This window comes from Haplochromis burtoni, unplaced genomic scaffold (genome assembly GCF_018398535.1).
Source record: "Haplochromis burtoni strain Fernald_Lab_line unplaced genomic scaffold, NCSU_Asbu1 Contig_114, whole genome shotgun sequence".
Classification (NCBI taxonomy): Eukaryota; Metazoa; Chordata; class Actinopteri; order Cichliformes; family Cichlidae; genus Haplochromis; species Haplochromis burtoni.
The window spans coordinates 1,508,789-1,535,408 of NW_024582475.1; the positions used below are offsets into that span (position 1 = coordinate 1,508,789).

Genomic DNA, 26,620 nt, shown 5'->3' on the forward strand with positions numbered 1-26,620 from the left:
CCCCGGGCAAAATCCATCAAAAAGGAGCTGTTTGCACTGTGGGAATAGACATGAATAATCCATGCTTTCTTTACCATTTCCTCAGTAACTGTGTGTATCCCATTACATTCTCGGTTGCCTTTTCTTCAAATAGCCTACCATTGTGTTTGTATTAGCGTTTTTAGTGAATAGTGATATTTTTTAAGTATGAAGAATTTATCCACATATTTTTGGGGGGCAGCTGACTTAAGTATATGACAGGGGGAAAAAAGGAAAGAAAAAACAGTTTTATCATACTGATATCAAGAAGTCATCAGGCTTAACAAAAAGAAATGATTTGGGAATATATAAAACATCTAAAAACTGAAGCAAGTGTGACTAAAAGTATCAATAATTTCATCTTTAAATAACAACTTTCAATTTTTTGTTTTTCTAAGCACATTTCCACCATTTACATGTCAATAAAGTGTTATTTAAGTGTTATTATGGTGCTATTAAGGTTTGAATGAAGTTGAATATGAGTTTGAATATGTTTTGTGTGATCAGGACTTTTGTTATTTTGATCTTGGAACATATTTAATACTGTATTATTTTATTTATATATATTATTTTTTATTGTATAGGTGCACTTCCTTTTATAGTGGTAACATGGAAATCCACACAATTTAGAATAAGTTACAGAAATTATCCCATAGCTTCTTTCTTCTTCTTTTTTTTTTATTTGCAATTCTATATTGTGGTAATATAAACAAACCAAGATAGCAATACTGATGTTTAATTTTTGTTCCCCTGTGGAATAAACATGATGAGTTAACAGACTCACCAGGTTTCAAGTTAAAATAGAAAAGCTAAAGCTGATGAACACGCTGTGCAAAGAACAGAATTTATAGGTGGATCAGGCTTTGGGGGCTCTCTAGTTTTCAGATTTTTACAATGGTCATAAACATTGATTTGTGCAGCATTATTAACGGAGGGCACTCTTGAGACCTCTGAACCATAATTACTGTTTTTTCAGGGTTTTTTAATCCTTCAACGGCAAATGTTAGCACTGTACTATTTCTCAATGCTATTTCTTCCTAGATGAGTTATGCAGTGAATGCTTCCTGTAAGGAGATCTCATTCTTGGATTATAATTTAACAGACTACTGCCTCACTGTGGCAGTAACTGTGGCAGTAACACTGCTGTGCTCAAGTGCCATACTGTGCTTGTTTCCTTCCTTTTTACCACTTTCCACCTAAGGTCTTTAGTGTTCAGTAAAGTCACTGATTTTTGCAGCTGCCTCGTCCCTCCTTCTCTGTGTTTGAGGTGAGCACACCTTTCTCCATCCAAAATGAGGTATCTATTAGTAGATAAATGGATAAATCCCCTGGCGGTGATGAATATCCAGTGAGATGTGAGGAAGAGTTTATGGGCTCTGGACCTGAGCATTTATATTGTCGGCAAATCATTTTGCTTTAATTAGATCTTAGAATATCTGATAAGATACCTCATGCCAGTTTTACTTTGTCACAGTTCTGTGCAAGCGAGATGAAAAAGATAGAAATGCAATCAAGCAAACTGAGAATTTGATTTTAAGTGAATAATTCAATTGATCTTCAGCCCACCTGGTGGTATTGCATTGCATGGGCTTAAATATCGGCATGTGATACTGCATAACTTAAACATGCCAGTAGGGATGGGCTATGTTTATAGATAAGGATTTGTGGTGTGTGTCCTCTCTACCTCCGTCTCTTTTCTAGCCATCTCAATAAATCAGCCTTGCTTTTAGGCAGTTCTGCTGGTGAAAGAAAAGCTCAATGAAGACCTCTCTGCAGTAGGTCATCTGCACACCACCTGCACATATTGTCTTTGACGGCCACTCAAACAGGTCAGGCAGGAAAAATATCCCACTCCTTTTATTCTGCCTCCATGAGCAGCATAATCAATATGCTCTGGCTGCATTGTGCAGCTGGTGGGCAAGGCTAGTTGCTTCTTGGAGTGAGGGCAAATGCACACCAGCATGGCACATCTTGCAAAGCACTAACCTCAGGGCCATGACATCAATTAAGAAAGACAAGCCTCCTGTGCATCCGGTGCATTTGTGAAGCAAATGGGCATGAATACCTAGTGAAAGGAAAGGCCGTCATCAATGAGGTCTCTGCTGAGATGATATTGTGTCACCAATGCCCATCTGCTGAGACAGTTGTCCTAATGTTTTTTAGATATTTTGGGAAGCAGGCTGTATCTGTTTCCTTGCAGAGACTCATATGAGAATACTAATGTGTCATTTAGACTCCCAGTTAACATAGAATGAAAACTGAGGGAATGGGGAAGATGATTACAGTCGTGTGAAAAATTAAGAACAGTCAGGTCTTCATTAATTACACTTGATTAATTGATCATCAGCAAACATGAGCGCATGTATAAAAGCAAATGTTTTGGCAGTGTGCTTGCCTAGAGCATTCAGGTGTGTGTTAATACAATGTCACTATCTTCCCAGAGGATGGATGTCCTAGCAAATTCATGTCAAGGTCAGACCATGCAAAGCTTAGAGAAACTGCAAAAAGATTCTCACCGGCTAGAGGCTTCAGTTTGTTAAGTCTTAAACTTTTGCAAAGTACAATTACAAAAAGACCAAACAACTACCACTTGTTTAGAAGCATTGCCAGGGGAAAAATTGGGGTTTGCAAAGTTGTATTTGTAGTTGAACAAACAATAACATTTTGGATGAACAGATAAAATTTTGGATCTATGAGACCAAAGTGGAAATGATATGGGTGGCCACAGGACCTGGATACCTTACAGTCATTGAATTGACTATGAACTCCTCTGTAGACCAAACATTTCTACAGTTAAATCTCACTACTAAAGTTTGGCTCACATCGGGTCATCCAACAAGATAATGACGCGAAGTAGAGTACAATTAGAGTACATTTTTAATATTTTTTTTAACACAAATTGTTTTTTTTGATTCTATCTTGTATAGAATCAAAAAAAAAAAAACGTGTCAGTTAGTGAGCTTTAGACAGACTTTTTTTCACAAGTCATTGCAAACTGAAAATGCGATTTCTTTAAGTTAAGTTAAAATTATATTATAAGTATGATTTTTAGAGTCCTGTTTTGAGCTTTTTTCAAACTGGTTAACACACACAGGTCTGGCTTGTCTGAACAAACTAGAGCCTTTCTGTTTCAGTCTCTGCTTCATCTACCAGTCCTTTAATAACAGTAGAGCTGCTGCCCAGGTGCAAATGGTGCAATTCGATGTTTTATTTATTTTGCTTTCACAAATTGATTTGCTAGCTGAGTGTCAGAACCTAATCTGTAGCAGCGATGCTGGTCGACACCCACATCATGTTTTCATTTATGCCTTGCAAGGGAGGGGTCAGCATTACGCATTCATTTTATTCTGGACGACAGAGAGAGCAATTCCCCATTTCCACAGAAACTATGTTTCTGTCACTCAATTTCCCAAATATGGCACATTGGTGATGGTGACTCATAATTTTTTTTGTATTAAAATATGTATGAATCAGTAAGGAACAAACCATCAGAAGATATATTATATATAATATATAAATATAATATAATATAATATAATATAATATAATATAAGATAATATAATATAAGATAAGATAAGATAAGATAAGATAAGATAAGATAAGATAAGATAAGATAAGATAAGACTTTATGTACTATACTACTATATAAGATAAACATATATACAAAACGAATTATTATATAATAATATATTATATATTAATATATTATTATATATATATATATATATATATATATATATATATATATATATATATATATATTCAGTGCACATGTGCACATGTGGTGTGTCGAACACATATTCACTGAGCGCTCAACACAGACAGCATCGTCAGAAGGAAAGTTGATAAAATAAATTACAAATGTTGTATTGTTCGATACATATGCGTACCGAACCGAAAGCACTGTATCGAACGGTTCAATATCGATACGAATATCGTTGCACCCCTAATATATATATATATATATATATATATATATATATATATATATATATATATATATATATATATATATATATATTGTATATATATATGTATATATATATATATATATGTATATATATATATATTTATATATTATATATATATATATATTATATATATATATATAATATATATTTAGTATGTATTTATATATATATATATGTATATATATATATGTATTTATATATATATATATATATATGTATATATATATATATATATATATATATATATATATATATATATATATATATATATAGCAGGCTGGCTGTGACTGCAGTATATTTTCCACTGCCTTGTTTCCACCCTTCACGCCTCGCTACACAGGGTTGACTTTGACGTCAGGTATGCATGTTCTGTTTTAAGTCCATTTTATTTTGGTTTCCCTCTGAAATACATCCAGAAAGATAGCAAGATGATGTGTGCGGTGCAAAAGCTTCAAGAGCAAATGAAGAGCTCTGCATTTCTCTTGATGGCTGTAACTGAGCGATGATGGGCAGGGCATGGCTGCCGTCCCAGCGTCATGGCAGGGAACTGGAGTCTGGAGAACCGGCATGTCTTCCTCTCTTCTCTCAGAGAGCTCTGTTTGTTGCTTGCTTTCACCGTCTGTCACGCCGCAGAGCGCCATGGCTACACACTCTCTTTTCATACATTTTTCCATCCTGCCCATCACGGCATATTTCACTCTCACATACTCGACACCTCAAAGAGGAAACATGTCATCCTCCTCTCCACACATAGTGCTAAAAGGCCCCAGTGTCCCCTGCGGGAACTCTGCTCTTCCTCTGCTGATCGATCTGCTGAACCCTCGCCTTCATTCATCTACCTATCAATCCGTCTTCCTGTCTTTATGCCTTGCCATTTGTCTCCAGTCTTTATTTGCTCGCAGAGTCTCTCAATAGCTTTTGTTAATAATCAATATGGTGTGTTCTTCTCTGTTTAGAATATAAATTATGAATATTAATGCATTTAATATAGATGCTGGACATCCTGTGCCCAGTGTGGACTCATTGCTCACAATGAGTGGACTCCCTCCAGCAGACCTGCTTGCAATGTAGGCTGTATGTATGTTTGAATTTTGCCTTTTATTGCAGTTCTCTTCCTTAGATTGCTTTTTTCCTGTCTACATTCAACCCCCACATGAGGTATATTGATTGTTCCAGTGCACTAATTATCCTTCTTGGCCTTGGATGTCTGTGTGAACTACAGTCAATACTTTTATTGTCATGTCTGGATGAAAAAAAACTGTCTGATTACAGAATTAAGAGCATATTTTGGTTCTTATATTTTATAAAAGTGTTTCCTTCCTAAATGTCTCTGCAGTCACTTCCTGTGCCATACAATGAGGTCTTGACTTGGCTTGTCAACACCACTGTGTGGGTGAAGGCACTGTTTTCACATGCATCCATGCATACATTATTATAATATATATATATTCTGTGTGTGTGTGTGTGTGTGTGTGTGTGTGTGTGTGTGTGTGTGTGTGTGTGTGTGTGTGTGTGTGTGTGTGCGCGCGCGCGCATGTGGACAAGCCTTGTGGGCAAAGGTACAGGTTGGTACATCCTGCTCTGCCACCATCTGTGCTCAGGCAGGGATCAGGCCACTTCTTGCAGGCACATACTATTTCCATATAGCCACACAGATCTGCTTTTATTTGTTTAATGTTTCTAGCATCAAAAATAAATAAATATAATTTTTGCTTGATTTTATTGGTGATGTAAAGCCTGTTGGTTGTGGTTGCAGCTTGGTATTGGAGCAATTACTGGTCCTATTTTGCCCCTGTTTGCACATACAGCACATTATCAGAATTTACCTGTCAAGCTATGACGACTGTGACGTCACCTGTTGGTTTTTCTGAAATTTCCAAGCCTTGAGCAGAGCATTTCATAAAATCTCTACACAGCTAAATGCACCACTAGAAAAATACAGTGCACTGGTTCTCAAAGGGATCCCTCGACCTTATGTTTAATTATACATGTACTGATCCTAAATTACAATTCCAGATATGTCCTCACAGTGAATGTATATTCATGATTAAAATTTCAGGTGCATCTGTAATTGCCAGGCATAATGATGGTGGATTGGGAATCAATAAGTGCTGGAGCCAGTGTCACTTGTGACCTTTGTGTGTGCTGACAGGAGCCTCATCCAATGACATTTTAAGCCCATAGGTCCCCATGGATAAGTGCTCATCGGGCGGTGTGTAAATGACACTCTTGGCAACCTCTGTGTGTTGCTAAACAGTGCTCAGCCGCCTGACAGAGCATTTGAATGCAGAGAGGCAGACGTGTGTGTTCATGTGAGCTGCACCCAAAATATCACTTTAAATGTTAAGTCTACATCCTCCCTAATAAAATGTTGAAAGGTTTTTTTTTCTGTCATGCATATCTGTGTGTTTTTGAAAATGGCCCAGGCAAAATTATTTATACCTATTTTAAAAGTTGTGATATATAAATAGGATGATTTCACCTAGACCTGAGTTGCATGCTAATTGGTACCTCTGACAGAATGTCCTTGGGACAGATGAAGCAAACGCTTTTTGGAGCTTTTTGGAAAGACATATCAGTGCTATGAGGTTAGTTTTATCACACAGCAAAAATTAAATTCCCTTGAAAGACTTGATTATCACAGGACAGTATATATCTTAGCCGCACAGAAAGCACTTGATTTTGGTGGTATAGCCACCTGGCAGAACATATAAACACCTCTTTTCAGTCATTCATAGAGTGCTGAAACATTAACACCAAAAATGTTAAACTAATTAAACTATTTTCAGAGAAAACTGTTAAATAAATTATAATTATGAGTGCATCCTTCATTTTCTGCTGGAAAATAATAACATAGGGACCGGCTGGAGAAAGGTACAGAGATCATGGACATCAATAATTCCTTTATTCAGCAACACAGACGAGATTTATAAACCCAGATGAGCTCAAACATCTGTCTGCCTGGGGCACATTGTGACCTTGGTAGCCTTTCTCCCACCAATCCAACGGAGTCCCTTTGCCCAACCTTTTTGGCACTGCCGCCTTTCCTCACCTGCGAGGCACCCTCCTTGTTTCAGTACTCTCTCTCGCCGAGACTGAGGCTTAAACATGCTCAGTATATGAGGAAGTACACCCTAGCGTCAATACCATCTGCCAGCTCCCCTCAGGGCTCCAGCCAGGTGCTGGGCATGCTCTCACCCCAGCTATGCCACAACAGCACTGCCTGCTGGGATAAGCCTGCCTGTGCCAACTGTTGATCATCATGCCCTCTCATTCTTGTCCAGAGATTCCCTATTAACACAAGGAAAAGCTGTGCTTAGTATACTACAAAAAAATGTGTTTTTTAATTTTTGATGAAAGCAGACAATTTCCAGAAGCCATGCTTCAATCTTTGTTGTATGTTGCTGCACTCCTCCCCTGTGTTTACTGCTGGTCTCCCAGGTTGTTCCCCTCGAGAGGCAGCGTGGAAGCACAGCTTTCATTTTCTGGAACAAGACTGCGCTGCCATGTTTAGCTGTGCGTCTGCTCTGATGCTGTACTGCTAAATTAATCACTGTTAACACGGTGACTAAAAGCACCAAGCGCAGCTGCTTATTGCCACATTAGAAACAAGGTTGAACAGTGGAAGGTGGAGAAGTTCAGCCTAAAAGCGAGTGAGGAGGTAAACTGGATTTTTAAAACCCAAAGCCTTACTACCCTTCATTTGATGGTGCAGTTGTTGTTTAGCCAGGCTATAAAGGCATTATTTAAAAGGCACAACCATTATTTTTAATAAACTGCAAAAACTGCATATATCAAATATCAAAAGCATTATGTTTAGCCACAACTAGCCAAAACATTGTTTTCTTTCTTTCTTTTTTAATTACATATATATATGTAGGGAACAGCAGTAAGCATTGTAACTCTTGCATGAATCAGAATCTTGTACACAGCCAGCATACACTGTCATAAGTCACGTCCACACACTTGCAGTCACAGGCCTTCCTTCTTAGCTCAATTACTAAAAAAATAAAAAACAGATGCATGCCACTTGCCTTGAGAGGGTACTAAACATATTTTATTGCTCTTTAATAATTGCCTTTTCAACATTGTTATCTTAATGCACCCACTTTTACAGGATCTAAGGGGGAAAAAACATTTACTAGCTCTCAGGAGCAGAGTGGCAATCTTGGATGTGATGTGTCTCACCACCTATGTGCTTGGTCTGCCTTTAGCCTGCTGTTTGGCTCCTTTATGAGACCTGATTCATTGGTAAGCTGCAGCAGTATTATATTAATAGATCTCTGTTGAACCAGAATGGCTCTCTTGTGTGCTACACTCATAAGTTTTATGTTCCTGGACAATAACCTGTAAAAAAAATATTCTCCTGACTGCAAATAACTGTAGATGTGCGCAGGATTTATTACAATCAGAAGTGCTTGTTTTTACATTTCAAAATAAATTTCAAAACCTTGTGCTCAAGGTCAGAATGTACAACTGCATAGAGGAGGGGCTTATACATAATATATACAATATACTGTTAATTAGCACTAACAGGAAAGGATGCCCCCAGATTTCCCCTGATTTTGGTCTCATTTGCATAAATATAATGGGGCACAAGAGAGTGTAAAACCCGACGTCTGTCCTCCCCAAGGGGAGGAGGAGAGGTGTTAGTATGATCTGGGTGCACAAGTGATAATTGTTAGAGCTGTTATTCTGACGCTCAGACCATAAACTACGCAATGTGAACAAAGACTGGGTAATATCTCTGGCTAGTTATCTAGATTTCTTTCATATGTGCACTTATTTATATTCAGATTGGCAAATGGGCTGTTTCCGCTGCATTTATTGGGGAGAGTGGAAATAAGTATTTGTTTTAAAACAGGTACACTTCCACAATAAGTGTAATGCTAATGAAAATGAACTCTGATCAATTGCCATATCTTTGCGTATACATGTAAAAGGTTGTGACATAAGAATCTTTCACTTGTTTTGCCTAAAACGAGGAATCATTACAAAAGAGTTGAATGATGGTGGGATATGGGGGGTTGGGGACTGATTTAAGGGAGTGGTGATACATTATTCACATGGGCGGGCGTGCGGGGGGCCTTAAGTGCCAAATTAATTTGTTTTTTCTTTCCAGTTGGACGGCAGTATAAATGGGCGCTGTCAGTCGTGCAGTAAAGTGCTGCGCATTCATTTAGACAAGTGTTATTGCTGCACTGGAGCAATACGGTTTTAGCAAAGCAGGCCAGCCTGGTGGGTGGAAGCTGTGTAATTATCTTTGGTTCCTATGATGGCAATCATTGCTAAAACAGCCAAGTGGTCCCAGAGCACAGCAGGTGTGACTGTCAGACTGAAGGTTGGTGAGACGGTCGGCAGATGTGAGTGCACATGAGCACCTTATTTGAAGACAGAGAAGACTACTGTCTACATTTGTCTTTGATGGCAATGGTACACTCATAATTATTTGTAAAAAAAAAAAAGGGACAGATTCAAATAAAATCTGATTTATTACTTAGTGTTCAAAAAGTCACGAAAACGAAGTCTCCTAAGAGACCAGACATCATATATCACAAAGTGGATCCCATCTAATTACTCCTATACCCCCAGCAAAACCATATTTTAAGCTTGCCATCTTTCATGCCTCTGTATAATGATCTTAAAACATAGTTTCGAGCAGATTAATGTTGACAGATATGGTGCAGATTAAAGCGAGCCCAGCAGATGTTTCAATTTTTTTTCCTCCTTTAGAATTCTGCCATTACTACTAAGCAAGTCTGACAACGTGCAAATACAGAAACACAGACATCTGCTGCGTTTCAAAGGAACAGGGAACGTAAAATGAATACTGATGTTGCTGGGCTGCATTTATCTGCCTGACATTCAAAAGCGCTAAATGCTCTGTTTGTTCTCTGTAGCACAGAAGAAACTTTGAAACGTGCCATACTTTCAGTGGTGTGGGTCAGACAGATGTTTGCCAAGAGATATGGATGTTATTGATGGTCTCACACAGCTTGGACTGTCAGAGATATTGAGACCAGTTTCCTATTCTGACTGCCTGGAGTTGGTTCAGCTACTATGGACAGTCAGTAACATGAGTGATGTTGACTGGTAATACACTCTAAATGTAAAATATAGGAAATGGAGGTTGGACCTATAGACTTTAGCTTTTATAAATGGTGGACCAAGCCAGAGTGCATGCACTGCCCACTGGACTCCACATTTTGAACCCCTCGCTCTAGCTTTATGGATAACGGCAAGTTAACGGCAGCAGCTTGGGCCAGAGGATGGACTTCTAATACATACACAATGGCTAATAAGTGCTAAGTAACATACAAACATTTTTCTATCATTGTCACTCACAAAAACTGGATATGCATATTTGTCACAATTGCATGTTTCAAATCATCACACAAATTTTAATATTAGACAAAGATGTTAGCAAGATGTAAATGAATTTTGTCTTGGGGATAATGAAGGTGCTTTTTGGCAAAGTTGAGACGAGCTTTTGCATTCTTTTTGTAGTCGTTTTTTCCTTGGAACTCTCCCATGGATGCCATTTTTGCCCAGTCTGTTTCTTATTCTTAAATCATCACCTCTAACCTTAACTGAGAGAAGTGAGGCCTGCAGTTCTTTAGATTTTGTTCTAGGTTAACTTTGTTTTAGCTCTTTTACCGTACTTCACTTTTTGTCAGACAGGTTGTATTTAAGTAATTCTTTGATTCAACAGGTCTCTCAGTTATCAGGCCTGGGTGTGTCTATTAAAACTGAGATCAGCTTTCCAGAAAATTTGGTTAGACACAGTTGATTCATGATTGAACATCACTTTTTCACACAGAGCCAGGCGGGTTTGGATAGCCTTTTTTCCCCTAAATTAAATCATCATTTAAAAACTACATTTTGTATTTATTCAGGTAAATTTTGTCTAATATTTAACTTATTCAATTGTTTCAAATACACAAAACAAACAAAAAAAAGAACTCAGGAGTGGGGAAATATACACTTTTTCACAGTACTGTTGTACAGCTCCTCACTACTCCAAAGGCACCAACCAACACAGTCAAGAGGTCTAGTTCAGTTGTATCCCTAATAATGCGTTGTTTTAAGCCTTAATTAGCTTTGGGAGCCTGCCTCAAGTGGTCATTCAGGGAATGGCAATTTTTGGCATGTTCTGTCGGCTTCGTTTTTCAGCCCTGAAGGTTAGCACTTGGTTGTTCCTGATCAGTCTGCTCTCCAAATACTCACCAGCACAATGAACAGCAAAAGAAGGGTACACTTTGCTTCGCTTTGCTTAAAATCTTTTTTTTCCTCACTCCAGCCCAAGTCAGAAAAAAATCTGTCCCTCCTCATATTTGTAAAGACACTGTTTGAGATGATCAACACTCACTCAGCTGACTAATGAGGTGGATTCAGCATGGGCAAAGGTCTCGGTTGAATGTCTTTGTTAGACAGGCCTGCAGCCCCATTTCTTTTCCTTTTTTTTTTTTTTTTGCAGGCAGTTCCCAGGGGAGGCCTTGCAGACTGCCTAATTGAATCAAGTACATATGGTGCCTCCCCCTTTGCAGCTCGGCCCCTCCCTGAATGAGATGAGCGAGGAGGAGAGCTTCAGCTTTGATGCTTTTGTTCTTCTCAACATCATGGACGGCTCTGGGGGGCTTCACTGCAACTAGTTGACTGGTGGATGGAGAGGCACACCATCACTACAGAATCATGAATTCATTCTCCCAAAAATCCTGAAGCTGAAAATTGGTGTTTTAGACTGTACAACACTATAAATTTCTAGTCTAGCTTTGGACAGAAAGAGCTGACCCAATCAGAGAGATCCAAATATTCAACAGCCTATTTAATCTGTATGTGATGCAACCACATTATCACTCATGTGCCAGTGGGCAGGTGGCTTAGACAGGCAAAATAAACAACTGCTGATAAGACAAAGACAGCGCTGTGTGACTGTGCATAACTTCCTGCCTTCCCTTGTATTTCAACAGCGACTGTTTCTGTTCTTCTTCAAACATGCCCAGGCATGGACTACATATCCTCAGTGTTCATCACAGTTCAGCACCCTCAATTCAGAAAGACAGATTGGAGCTGTGCTTCCAGAAGACGTCTGCTCATTAGATAGCCTCCAGATGCCAGGTTAATGAAGGATCCATTTGTGAGCCGGCATTTAAATTGCAAGACTCAGAACAGAGTATGTCCACGGTCCTGTCTCTGTGAAGCACGAAGCCTCCTCCTGCTGGCCGAGTGAAATTCCATCAATGTCATGTGATATATTTATTTACATAAACATGTCTCTGGCTGAAACGTTAAACTTTGATTCTGTAATGTTTTAAAAGGTGTTTAATACAGGACTAAACACATTTAGTTATAAACTCTTCCATAATACTGCTGCATGAGTTTGTCATATTTTAGCATCTCCATTTGGCAATGGTAATAATGGTATAAAGTGTAGATCTTTGAGTGGTCACCTAATAACAGCATTTAGTATATTTCCTGGTTTGCTGGTGCAAAAAAAAATTATCACCGTCATAAATTTTGAGCCTCCTTTTGGAAATACTGCAGTTCATCTTGAAAGGAAAAATAAAAAATAAATACTCGTACTGAGTAAAAATAAGACACACAGATATTTTACTAGGCTCCCTGTCCAGCCAGTAACTCACTGATTAAGTCCTGCCTGGAAAGCACTACTCAAATGAACTTGGGTCAGCTATGTTCTAAGAGGCTAAAATGTAATTGAGGGGAACAGCTGGATTAGTCCTGGCCATGTATATCCGCTCCTAATGATATTAGATAGTAGTCTGGAGAATACCTTCCAGCACACAGCTCTCATTTTGATGAGCCACAGGAAGACTGAACTGAGATATTTTCAATCTCAGATGAGGCTGGCGCTGGCTGTTAGGCTACCACGTTTTTCATTTCAAGCATATCAAGGTTACACAATCTCTGCACACTGTTATGAAATTGTTCTTTCCTAATCATGTTTGGATTCTTTAAATTATATGTATAATAACTTTATTTCCAGGAGTAACACATACATTGACTGCGTGCTGGGTTGAATATACTGAACTGTCACATTTTCTCAGGCAGGAGCACCACGCCCAGCCCAGCTGTCTGCGAGTCCTGCAGCTAGGGTATCAGCATTTTGTGTTGGATGTATCTGATTAACATTAAGGTTCTACATACAACACTGTGGTCAAGTTACTAATTTAACGTCCATCACACGCATTCTTTATTGCTGGTACACTTCTAATCGTGGTGTTTTAAACTCCACATTGATTGCAAATCTACATGGGTTTTCAAAAGTCTTTTGACTGCAACTGATCAATATCCACTCTGAGTACAAATTTCAAATTCATCAGGCCTCCTTATATGGTATTGATTTTTGTGCAATGGCTCCTCTGAAAAGAATCGGATTACTTTCCCCCCCATCAGTCAGAACAAACAGAAGCCTGATATGCAGTCAGGTAGAGCTGCTGTGCTTTTGTACCTCTGCTTTTAATCTTGGTGCCATTTGAGGTAAATGAGCAAACACAGGCAAGATGGAGACATGTTTTTTTTTCTTTTTAAATTATTATTATTTGGCAGTAATTCTCCCCTATTGCTGACTTTCCCATTCATTTGCACACTTTTCTATTCACTATCATCACTGCAATTATTTTGAAAATGACAGTAAGCGTGGGTGACATGTTTTATGTATTTTTTTTATTGGGCTGTGATAGTCCCCACAGGCTGGACCCTGGGTTCATACATGTAGCATAATGCATGCAGTCCTCCTCCTGCAGAGCTGCAGTGTACAGTAATTTCTGAGCGCCCTGCCGCCGGGCACTCTTGTGGTTTGAGAGCATCGCAGGCAGAATTGACGGGAAGTGTGGAACGAGTCCTGAATAGTAATGGCTTTACAGACAATTCTCAGACATTGCAGTTTAGACACAGCAGTGTAAGCGTCCTATTGAAGAGGCAGTCTCTCACTACTCTCTCACAGAGGTTGCTGTAGTTGGTCAGCTGACAGGGGCTGAAGTGGGGTCACAGTGACATCTAGTGGCTTTTTGATGAGGCCAGAAAGATGCCTTTGTGCTGTGCTAATTTTGCTTGTTTTTCTGTCGTGTGACAATTTTGTGCTGCATTTCCAGCTTAATTTTTTTTGATGAAAATATTTTTCAGTCACTTCAAATCAACTTGTGTTTTTTGTTTGTACAGAGAGCACATTTATTATGATTATCTGCACAACCTTGACTGTCTGGTATGTTTTTGTGGGTGGGGGTGGGGGGGCCCACTCAAATGCTTTTGTGATACTCTGTTTCTGTGCTTTGTCTGCATTGGTATGCAAGCACAGAGATTCCTTCCTTTTAACAGACAAAATGAAGGTGTGATGTAATCGATGAGACCGGCTTTTATGTGCAGGTCAAAACAGATGTGATACAAGCTGGCCTTGACAGGCAAAAGCTGAAGCTGCGGAGCAAAGGAGGCATGTGTGGGAGGGCTGCTCATGAATGTGGGTGGTTCAGTCTGACTCTATATAAGAGCCGAGTGCTTTAAAGACCTTGAACACCGAAGGCCACTGCAGGCCGAGTTTCTAATGATAGCTATCGGGATGCCGCAAGCATTTTCTTACTGCTTGGAGTGAACAAGACTATACTGAAAGCCCTTTAATCTGTGCTGTGCTTCCAATTTTTAAAAACAATTATTTGACCTAATGATTTCCAGTTTAATGTACCTCACATAATTTAGTGCTCTGACCTAACTCTCAGTGATTGTAGTTTTTGCAGACAGCAGAGTCGTTAAGACAACGCTTGCCAGTCTTATTTATTGCTAATTCCCCAGCTGTTTACCTCAGTCTCCTGTTATTCTGTGATAAGGGCGGAGTGGGGATGCAGGGAGCTCGGCGGCTTCTGTCTGGCATGCAGGTTGGGCTGGACTGTTCTGTTTGAAGTGCCCGTATCTATATGCCACAGCTGGAGTAGAGTGTGTTGAGTAGATTTACAGCTATTCTCATATTCCCACTGCAGCTAAATGTGTAACCTCACAATCACCTCTGAATACAGACTTGTTACTGCTACAGGCTTCACAATGAAGTTGTTTCTGGCAGTGTCAGCTATTGTCTACCTTGTCTTGTATCAGCTCAGCTCCAACTAATGGACTATCATCATCCCATCTATGCTGTGCTGTCCATCAGGAGTTCTTTCTGAATAGCCTGGCCTGCTCATTAAAGATCGGATCTGTCCTGCACAGAAAAGGGTTGAGGGGTTAATGTCTCTATTCTGTGTTGTTATCTGATTTTAGAACCATAAACGGTGCACACAGAGCACAGAATATCTCATGAGTCCCCCATGCCTTTGCTCTCCTTGGTTAGTATGAAGCTAATGTAGGTCTTAACCTGCTGATGGACCCCTAGCTAATGCCATTAAGTCCTTTACACATGATAAATGGTCTTTTCTGTGGTTGCGTAGATACAGTGACTGATGACTGGATACCAAACAGCACTCTAAATGTCTTTCTTCTCGGCAGTAATGTACAGACTTGAATGGGAACAACTTATGTGGTTATCATTTGGGTCCATTGACCTTGTCTTTCATTGCACTTACTCTACCACCTTGTTCTCTCATGGGGATGCAGGTCAGCGACTTTCCTCCAGATATTCATCTCCTGACAGGATCTGGGCCGGAGCTTGATGTTTCCTTCTTAGCTGGTAATTACATCAGTTGACTGGCTGACCTCAATCTCGTGATTTTTGGGAAGAGGTGTGTGACTCGGTGTTGACATAATTGCATGATTTGCCTTCTCATTAAATCAATTCAAGGAACAGTTCTGCCAAAAACAGGCACGCCTAGTTCCCTTTCAGTTTCCATTCCCCTTTTCACAGCGTTAGACAGGATGCGGCGTGCTTTAAATTTTAAACAAAGATCTTGTTTGTTTAGGTCTTTCTACCCACATGTTCTCCTACTAGCTGCTCTACTTTAATTTCATTTATTTATTATTTTTAGCAAAATCTACAAGTCTACAATCTATAGATTTAATCCCCAATACTGAAACACTATGCAAGTTTACGCACATCTCCTCTTCTTTCGCTCCTCAGGGGCCCCTTTTGGGTGCAAAAGCTAGCATTAGCATTTTGATGTTTCTTTGAACTATTCAACAGCAAGCTGCCTTCAGTAAATGTCAAACGTTGTGTTAGTCATTAAGCTTCAGTTGTATAGCATTTTTGAAAAGGTCATGCGGAACCAGTGGGGAAAAAACTAGTCATGGATACTTGCTGTGCTGTAGCTGACTACCAACTTGTTCAGGTAAGGTTTTAGGGCTCGATTGGATCATTTCATTCTCCCCTGAGCGTAAATCATATTTCGTGTTGGGTGAGGATTAAATAAAACTTATAGGAAAAATGAATTGGTTGTACAGCAATATATGAAATTCCGTGTTTCCCATTTGTTTTGTGTGCCTTCAAATATTAAATACATTTAAAAATCACTTTGTGTATTACTCTAATGATCCAAGTGATGAATCTTTTAGTGTGCTTTTCCTTATTTTTTATATTACTACAACAGTTATATTAAATATTAAACATGGGAAAGTTTCAAATAGTAAAGTGACCTTAACAATAAGTCCACCTTAAGTATTATAATTACATTTACATGTTTGCTTCTTTTCTGTTTGATAGCATACTACTTTCTTTGCCGCATACATTTTAGACAGAACGGCCTACTATCTACTATAACATACATATATAAAACTACACATTATACTGTAGTACTGTAGTACAGTTCGTCCTATTGTTTGTGTGTAAATTAAAGAAGTTGAAACCACAATAGTCAATACAATTTATTCAATATATGGATATATATTAATATATGGAAGCCATATTTACTCATTTTTAAATTTCTTTTTTATTTATTTAATTTATTATTTTTGACACACTCATCACCACCACAATTCATTATACCAAAAGTCAATTTTGCCTTTATATTCATAGTTCCTTAATTTATGGAGTGCTGCAGTTTGACTGCAGTGTATCCTTAATTGACAGGAGTTGATTTACAGATAATCCTTGGCTTTGCTTTCGCTGTGAACCTCACAGGGAGTGGCAGTGGCTGTCAGCCACGCATGCCCTTGAATCAGAGCTGCACACTGTCCTTGACACACACCCCACTCTCCATCCCTCTTGCCACTCTCTCCATTTTGCCATATTTTATAAATCTTTATAAGGACATAACCAGCTCGCCGCAGATGTGATTTTATTTTGCTGACAGGGCACAGATATGATTGCATGCAGGGCCAAATGTAATTCTCTTAGAAATTGAATTGAATTTTTTTCTTCTGCAAGACAATCACGTGTTACCTGATCTAGTATTACTGTGTTATTGCTAATAGAAGCTAAATGCAGATTAGTTGTTACAATGTTGGTTTCATTGTAATTTTTCACAGATAAAATATCTCGTATGTATGTGATCATTGTTACAGCTATGTAATAAATTGTGGTTGTCTCCAGATTTCTTTTGGTTAAATTTTAAAACGGCCCTAACGTTGATGAGGATGCGCTTTCTGAGTTACCTTTTGGCTCAGTGCTACATTAAAATACATTTATTGTTTTTTGTGTTAATTTTGCGATACACACTGTAAAAGGTCTGTAAAAATACTTTCTGTATTTCTTTTATATATATGTTATTTTCATATTTTTTTTATCACACATTGAATTTTACCATTTAGAGAAGTACCCATAAACTTTTGCTTAAAAAAAACATTTCAACTTTTTTTTTCCAGTGTAATCCATGAAAATGTACCATTATAGCATTCGTGTAGCATTTTGTATTTCATTTCTGGTTTATAACTTATAAAGCATTTAAACGTGTCATCTCTGCACATATTGGCCAAAGATTTATAATACCTAATATGTGTTCGAAGCTGGGTGTCTATAAGTACTCAGATATCCTTTAGGTGGAGACGGAGAAGGATACATGAACTATAGTGTTTTAAACTGTAGAACATTTAATAACATTGGAATTGTTTCTATGTTAGTATTTCTTCTCTTTTTACTCAAGCTGAAGAGCCTGAGAAACACCAACGCATCCTGTCCTTTAAATTTCCTTCTTTCATTTCTACTTTAGTTCTCCAACACCTTTTTTTGCCTCTGTGTCCATTAACACATTGTAAGTATTTCCGCTTGGCCTGTCATGGTGACACGGGGAAAAGCTGCAAAAAGATTGTAACTTAGGTAACAGGGACAACAGAAGGTGTAGAAGTCCGCTGTGGAAAAAGAGGGAAAAAGAGGAAAAGCTAGGTTAGATGAAGGGTTGACAAGAAAAATAAAAGGTGGTGGATGGCAAATTTGGAATGGGGAGGTAGAAAAGGCTCCTGGGAACTGGCTGCCTGGCAGGCTAATTGAAGCTCTGTGTGGCAGCAGATTCAGAGCTGTCACTCCCATGAAGAGCACATTGGCTACATTTTGCAGGCTATGTCCTGAATTCTGATGATGTTAGAGATAGCCCAGAGTGAAAAACCAACACTGTGTCACTCAGACCCCCACCCCCATCCCCACCACCCACACAGCAGAGCACAGCGTAGCGCAGCACACATCCCCCCCCAAAACATAGCTCTCCACAGATTATATGTAACACGGTCAGAAGCATTCTGAACACGAGCTGTGTCTACAAAGTGCAACATGTGAATATAAATGATTTAGTTGTAGAGATTTTCCAAATTTGTCGAGCAATCTCATACATGATAATGTGATATTAAACTCCGCTGGAAGGCTTTTCACTTCTGCAGGTTTTCCCTTGCTGGATTAGAAGAGATTACGTCTTCTAGCAGAGCACATAGCCAGAAGCACCCAGTGAATTATTCAACACAAATTTAGCCTAATATTTATCTAATAACTAAACAGAGTGTAGCTTTTTTCATGGTAAGCTACATGTTGTTATTAGGTTGGCTGTTATTTTCCTCATACTGACATGTTTGACTTTTTCAGCATATGGTATTGCACCAGTTGTCAACTGAGGTGCAGTGTGATATCCCTATGGAAACAACATAATCCCTACAATATGACAGAGAATGAGAATGAGCGCTCTACGGTGTTTAGCTTAATGATAATTCTTCATAATTTCCTCCAAACACTTCATGCACATAGGAAACCTTTAGTTACTTGAGGGATATAAATTCATGCTGTTGGATTAGGTTAATTTATAACAAGGTAATAACAACACCGCATTTTCATCAGTGGTGATTTAACTCCAGCATTAGGGCATTTTGTAGTTTTAAGGTACAGTATAGATACACAAAACCCCTTTTTCAGCCTAATATATTATTGAATAAAAAGTACTGATACATTTACATGTGCACTAGTTTTATATTGCTGCTGCCAAAAGCTTGGTACATGAATACATTGTTTGTGTGAGTCTCTGAAGCCTCGGTGAATTAATGAGAAGAACTGAAGCCTCAACACTCTATTTCTGTGAGTTCTGCTGAAACATGATATTACAGCATTTTGTACATAGTGGGAATTCACTGCCTGTGAAGTCGCTAAGGTTTGTGTTGTGGTTACAAGCTGATTGATGTCAAAGCTCCAGCTTTCCCATTTACCACCAGTTAAAGGACTCTGACATTTTGTGTTGGATGAAGGCGTCAAAAAAGATGAAATCACTCAGCACATCTGCAGCTGTGCAGGTAGGTTCTGACACTGTGGAGGTATTTGCATTAGTGGGCAAGTCAGTGGAAAGATAATGGATAATGACTCTATTTAATGCCATTTTTTTGAATTTGTGCTGCCAGGCAACTGTCATCATTGAAAGTGTACACTGCGTATGCAATGCTCACACTTAAAGGACTTCAGGGCTATTGACAGAGAGCTCTCTAGTTATGGAGTGGGTAGTGTATGCCTACTGATGTAACAGCATTTATATTCAAGTGATGAAGAGGTAGAATGGCCTCGCTCACAGTGCAGTGAGAAAGGTCATAGATACAATGTATTTTGATAAAAGCTTTCAGTGTATGTAAAAATGTTAGATAACATTAAATCTACCATTGTGGAAGTCATTTAGTCCAGCGGTCCCCAACCCCCGAGCCTCGGACCGGTACCGGTACGTGAGTCGTTTGGTACCGGGCCGCGACAGTTGAGGCTCAGGTGTGAAATGTATGATTTTCAGGGTTTTTATCGGTTTTCAGCGTTATTTTGTTATCGTTTTAATCGTTAACTCTGTTTTCCTGGGTCTTTTCACGTGTGTTATGAATAAATCTTCTTTTTTTCGGTACCGGTACTAGTTTTATTTTGTTGTATTTATCCGCGACACATTAAAGGCCGGTCCGTGAAAATATTGTCGGGCATAAACCGGTCCGTGGCGCAAAAAAGGTTGGAGACCGCTGATTTAGTCCTCCCATATTGTCACGGGAAGCTGTTAAGCATTTTCCATCGTACAGATAACAATGACCATTTGGCATCCCTTTGTGTTTTTTCAAAAACTAGCCCTACATCTTTAGAGTTGATATCGCTGTTGTCTTTGTAATAATAGTAGTAACAGTTTTTACTTAATTTAAAATTTTTACCTTTAAATGTTTACATTTCTATTTGACCAATTCAATATCTAGGAAGTAGAGAACGTGTTTTGGGGGGAAAACTTTTCTCACTGACACAAACTACTGACTAGATTTGATGAAGGTGACCATGATGATGTGGTGAAGAATGGGTTTTTGTTTTGCAGAACTTCTGTTAGACCAGTTATGAGCATACTATTATTTTCAGTATCACAAATTTCTTATTTTGACACTTAGGAGGAATTCTGCTCCATTTAAAATAAATAAATAAATTACAGTCAAGACCAATCATAGATGGAGAGCCTATGAACCTTGTTATATGCTTGTCAGTAGTAGACTCCTGAACCACGTCATTAAGTCATCAGTAACTCTAGTTAGCTTTATTCGCAAGGTGCCGTCAGTACAAATAAGCACAATCAGGATGATAAACAATAGTAATTGCCATATTACATTATAAATTTATCAATAAGTCAACACCACAATCACTACCTAAAGGTCCAGTTTGTCTATCCATCCATTCCTTCAATCATCCACTAATTCATTAATTTTTCGATTATCTTTTCCGGGTTGTGGGAGGAGCAGTCTAAGTAGAGGTGCCAAGACCTCTCTCCCCCCAGCTAAGTCGACAAGGGATTCTCAAGCCACCCAACAGATGTAATCTCTCCAGCATGCTGAGTCTGCCCTGGAACAACTTTTACGTTCAAGCAAGCACCCAGGAGGCTACTAGTCAGAAGACTGAGCCAAATCATCTGGCTCCTTTTCTTAGCCCTTCCTAGATTTTTGAGATCCTCAGGGAGAGCCCAGATACTCTTAGGAGAAAGCTCATTCTCACAGCCTTTACCCATGATCTCATTCTTTTGGACCATGCCATCCTTAGAATGCAAAGTTCTGCCAGTGGTGAGAGGTGGGGCTCTGCCAAACATGGCTCTCCACCAGATGCAAATACAACGCACACGCACACACACACACACTAAAGGCACATTCCTCTGTACGGCGTCCTCCCCAGGCAATTGATCCAACAACTCAGTTCCTCCCTCCATTAGGGTGTCCACCCTGCCATAAATGATGCAGTGACAAAGTTGATCATTGACTTACGATCAAGGGTTTCCCAATGCCAAGTCCACAAAACCCTTACAGTCTGTGACTAATACTTCAGTCACTCATATAAGAAAAAGTTCAGTCATAGACATTATGGTGACATTACTCATTGTTTACTGAAGCCATGTTTTAAAGTCTCAAGTTGAACATTTTTGCTATCATCATGTTGGTGTTCTGATACTGAACAAGACTAGCAAGAGGTGGATCTGACAAAGAAACCAAGGACACCACAACTGAGTAAAAACCTTTAACTGACAGGTCATTAGCCAGTGAGCATAATCCTCTTTTTCTGACTCACAGAATGCCCACAATTTACAAAATAGACCTGAAACTACGGATTTAAAGTCTTTAAGATGTGTGAATCGCTACCTTATCGTGGTGGAGGGGTTCGTGTGTCCCAGGGATCCCAGGGGCTATGTTGTCCGGGAGCTTTTTCCCCTTGGTAGGGTCTCCAATGGCAAATTGGTCCTGGGTGAGGGACCAGACAAAGAGCGATTCAGAAGACCCTTATGAGGAAAACATCGAGGGAACAGTTTACCCTGCCCGGGATAGGGTTACCGGGGCCTCGCCCTGGAGCCAGGCCCGTGAAGGGTGCCCAAGGGCAAGCATCTGGTGGTCGGGCCTTAGTGCGTGGGGTCCGGCCGGGCACAGCCCGAAAAGGGGACATGGGCCCATTCTCCCGCAGGCCCACCACCTGCAGGAGGTGCCGTAGGGGTTGGGTGCATTCTGTGCCGGGTGGCAGCCAGGAGCAGAGGCCCTAGCGGACTGATCCCCGGCTACCAAGACAGGCAATTGGGATATGGAATGTCACCTTTCTCGTGGGGAAGGAGCCTGAGTTAGTGCGTGAGGTTGAGAGGTACTGGCTAGATATAGTCGGGCTCACCTCTACTAATGGCTTGGGCTCTGGAACCAGTCTCCTGGAGAGGGGCTGAACTCTGTCTCAGTCTGGAGTTGCCCCTGGTGAGAGGCGACGGGCTGGGGTGGGTATTCTAATATCCCCTCGGCTTACTGCCGGTACGTTGGGGTTCTTCCTGGTGGATGAGAGGGTTTGTTCCCTGCGCCTTAGGGTCGGGGAACGGGTCCTGACTGTCATCTGCACTTATACACCGAGGGGCAGTTCAGAGTACCCAGCCTTCTTAGAGTTCCTGGGTGGGGTGCTGGAGGGTGCTCCACCTGGAGACTCTGTTGTCCTACTGGGAGACTTCAATGCTCACATGGGTAACGACAGCGAGACCTGGAGGGGTGTGATTGGGAGGAACGACCTCCCTGATCTGAACCCAAGCTGTGTTTTTTTATTGGACTTCTGTGCAAATCACAGTTTGGCCATAACAAACACCTTGTTCAAACATAAGAGTGTCCATAAGTGCACATGGCACCAGGAAGCTCTAGGCCGCAGGTCGATGATTGATTTTGTAATCATATCACCAGACCTGTGACCATATGTTCTGGACACTCGGGTAAAAAGAGGGGCTGAGCTGTCAACTGATCACCACCTGGTGGTGAGTTGGATCAGGTGGCGGGGGAGGACGCTGGACAGACCCGGTGCACCTAAACGAGGGTGTGCTGGGAACGCCTAGCAGAGGCCCCAGTCCATGAGATCTTCAACGCACACCTCCGGCAGAGCTTCAACAACATTCCGAGGGAGACTGAAGATATTAAGTCTGAATGGACCATGTTCAGCATCTCCTGCTGCTGCATTAAGCTGCGGCCGTAAGGTGGTTGGTGCCTGTCGTGGTGGTAACCCCCAAACCAAATGGTGGACACCAGAGGTGAAGGGAGCCACCAGGCTGAAGAAGGAGTCCTATCGGGCTTGGTTAGCCTGTGGGACTCCGGAGGCAGCCGACAGGTATCGACAGGCCAAGCGGAATGCGGCTCGGGCAGTGGCTGAAGCAAAAACTCGGGTGTGGGAGGAGTTCGGAGAGGCCATGGAAAAAGACTTTCGGACTGCCTCGAAGAGATTCTGACAAACCGTCAGGTGTCTCAGGAGGGGAAACCGGTGCTCTACCTGCACTGTGTATAGTGCTGTTGGAGCGCTGCTGAATTTGACTGAGAAAATTGTCTGGCGGTGGAAGGAATACTTCAAGGACCTCCTTGATCCCACTGACATGTCTTCCGAGGAGGAAGCAGAGTCTGGGGATGAGGGGGATGACCCGCCAATTTCTGGGGGGGAGGTCACTTAAACAATTCCTTGGTGGCAGAGCCCCTGGTGTGGATGAGGTCCGCCTCGAGTTCCTGAAGGCTCTGGACGTTGTACGGCTGTCCTGGTTGAAAAACCTCTACAATGTTGCGTGGAGATCAGGGGCAGTACCCCTGGACTGGCAGACAAGACTGTCAGAAAAATGGGTGGTCCCCATTTTTAAGAAGTGGGACTACAGGGGGATCACACTCCTCAGCCTCTCTAGGAAAGTCTATGCCAGGGTGCTGGAAATGAGAGTTCATCCGCTAGTCGAACCTCAGATACAGGAGGAACAATGCGGTTTTCGTCCTGGTCGCGGAACACTGGACCAGCTCTTTATCCTCTCAAGGATACTTGAGGGCGCATGGGAGTTTGCCCAACTAGTCTACCTGTGTTTTGTGGACTTAGAGAAGGCATTTGACCGTGTCCCTCGGGGTGTCCTGTGGGAGGTGAACGCAATAAGTTGGACTCGTTCCCCTTGGGTAATGGGCTCCGCCAGGGCTGCCCTTTGTCACCGATTCTGTTCATAATTTTTATGGACAGGATTTCTAGGCGCAGCCAAGTGGCGGTGGGCTTTCACTTAGGCGGCCTCGGAATCTCATCTTTGTTTTTTGCGGATGATGTGGTTCTGTTGGCTTCATCGGTTAATGGCCTCCAGCTCGCACTGGAATGGTTCACAGCCGAGTGCGACGCAGCAGGAATGAGGATCAGCACCTCCAAATCTAAGACTATGGTTCTCAGCCGGAAAAGCGTGGAGTGCCCACTCCGGGTCGGGGATGAGTTCCTGCCCCAAGTGGAGGAGTTTAAGTATCTCAGGTCTTGTTCGCGAGTTAAGGGAGAAGGGAGCCGGAGATCGACAGACAGCTTGGTGTTGCGGCTGCAGTGATGCGCACCCTGCAACGGTCCGCCGTGGTGAAGAGAGAGCTGAGTGTAAAAGCGAAGCTCTCAATTTACCGGTCGATCTACGTCACTACCCTCACCTATGGCCACGAGCTGTGGGTAGTGACCGAAAGAACGAGATCGCGGATACAAGCAGCGGAAATGAGTTTCCTCCGAAGGGTGGCTGGCCTCTACCTTAGAGATAGGGTGAGAACTTCAGCCACCCAGGAGGGGCTCAGAGTAGAGCTGCTGCTCCTCCACATCAAAGGAGCCAGCTGAGGTGGTTCAGGCATCTGACAAGGATGCCTCCTGGGCGCCTCCTGGGTGAGGTTTTCCGGGCATGTCCCATCGGGAGGAGGCCCCGGGGCAGACCCAGGACACGCTAGAGAGATATCTCTCGGCTGGCCTGGGAACGCCTTGGTGTTCCCCCAGATAAGCTAGAGGAGGTGGCTGGGGAGAGAAAGGTCTGGGCTTCTCTGCTTAGGCTGCTGCCCCCGCGACCTGGCCCCGGATAAAGTGGAAGAAGATGGATGGATGGACTACTGATTTAAAGTCTTTAAGATGTGTTTTGACACCAAAGGATTTGATAAAAAAAAAAAAAAGAATGCGGGTTTGAGGCACTTAAACTTTGGCTTCAGCTACTTTTATCTTTTACAGGGGGTGAAGCCAAGTAAACTAGCTGCCTAGTTAGCATGTGTCATACAGACTGGACTTATAAGCACTGGTATGATTAGTGGACAAAGAATAATTAGAAAATCATTTTTGTCCAAAGCTCTACATTTTCATCATAGGAGTTGCTTTTAGAGCCAACCTGGAGTGGCCAATCAACCAAGTACATATTTTGGGCATTTCAGGTTGGCTTATCATTTATTCTGAATAAGTTATGACGCATAATTTGTATGTTTCTGGGACAGTAAATGAAGTTAAAAGAGACCATTAGCATTTTAAGTGATGCTTGTTTGATATTCATACAGATTTTAACAACATTTGTTTCTGAAACAGCTTTGAGCAAGTTTGGAAATCATTTGTGACAATCAAACACTATGTGCTCTACAGTTTCAGAGGGGAAAATACAATCTCCCATCTCATGATGCCCTGGCACAGATTCTACCAGATAATCAGCTGCTCCGCAGCAGAGCGAAGACTGAGCTTCCAGGCACTGCCCAGCTAGACCAGAATACTAAAGCTGAGAGGGCAGACTCTACCGAGAACAAACCTAACATAAACAGCACGTATCAAGTTCCTCATCCACACATGCGGTACGGTGCAAAAATATATGAGAAACAGATTTATTTGATTTATTTCTAAAGTAAATGAAAGACTTAAATTTAGACTACAATTGTGTTCTCATGCTTTAGGCCCCCTCCGCATGACTTTGAGGATGATCCCCACGTAGCAGAGATCTCTGACCTCCAAACAAAGGTGAATAGGCATGACCAATATCTTAACTGTTCAATCAATCAGTGAGGCAATCCTATGTCATATTTAGTTAGCGAACAGTGACACAGAGAGGTCAGTGAAATGAGAAGATGATGAAGCAAACAGTCACAGTTTGGAGATAAAATGAATACATTAACATTTCTCCTTGACTGTAATTGCACTGAAGGAGGATTAAGCTGATGAGGCTTAAAGTGTTCCAATAACATTTTCTTTTCGAATATCTTACCATTTTCTCCTGTTTTATTTACAGCCAGACTATTATGTCTGCACACTGCCTTAAATTGTCTGTGGGTGTAGATTTTATATATGCGTAATTTATCAACAAGTATCAACTGGCCTTTTTTCAGTGCAAAAGTGCATATTTAAAGTTTAATAGACAATGATTATTAATACTTTACATGCAAAATAATGTGGTTAATAAAATGCAGCCAAATGTGAAATCCTCATGTTTCAGTCGAGCTGTCATACATCTGTCCTGAAGTGACTTTATGCATGACATCAGACCTGTTTAATGGCTTTATATCATACAGAATAGAAGGG

At 40.9% G+C, this 26,620-nt stretch overlaps 1 protein-coding gene across 2 annotated transcripts in view; it reads right to left on the bottom strand.

Moving 5' to 3' along the window:
- The window catches only part of stra6 (signaling receptor and transporter of retinol STRA6), a 63,491-nt gene that overhangs the window by 34,463 nt on the left and 2,408 nt on the right, over positions 1–26,620 (bottom strand). The gene's annotated exons all lie outside the window — the stretch shown is intronic.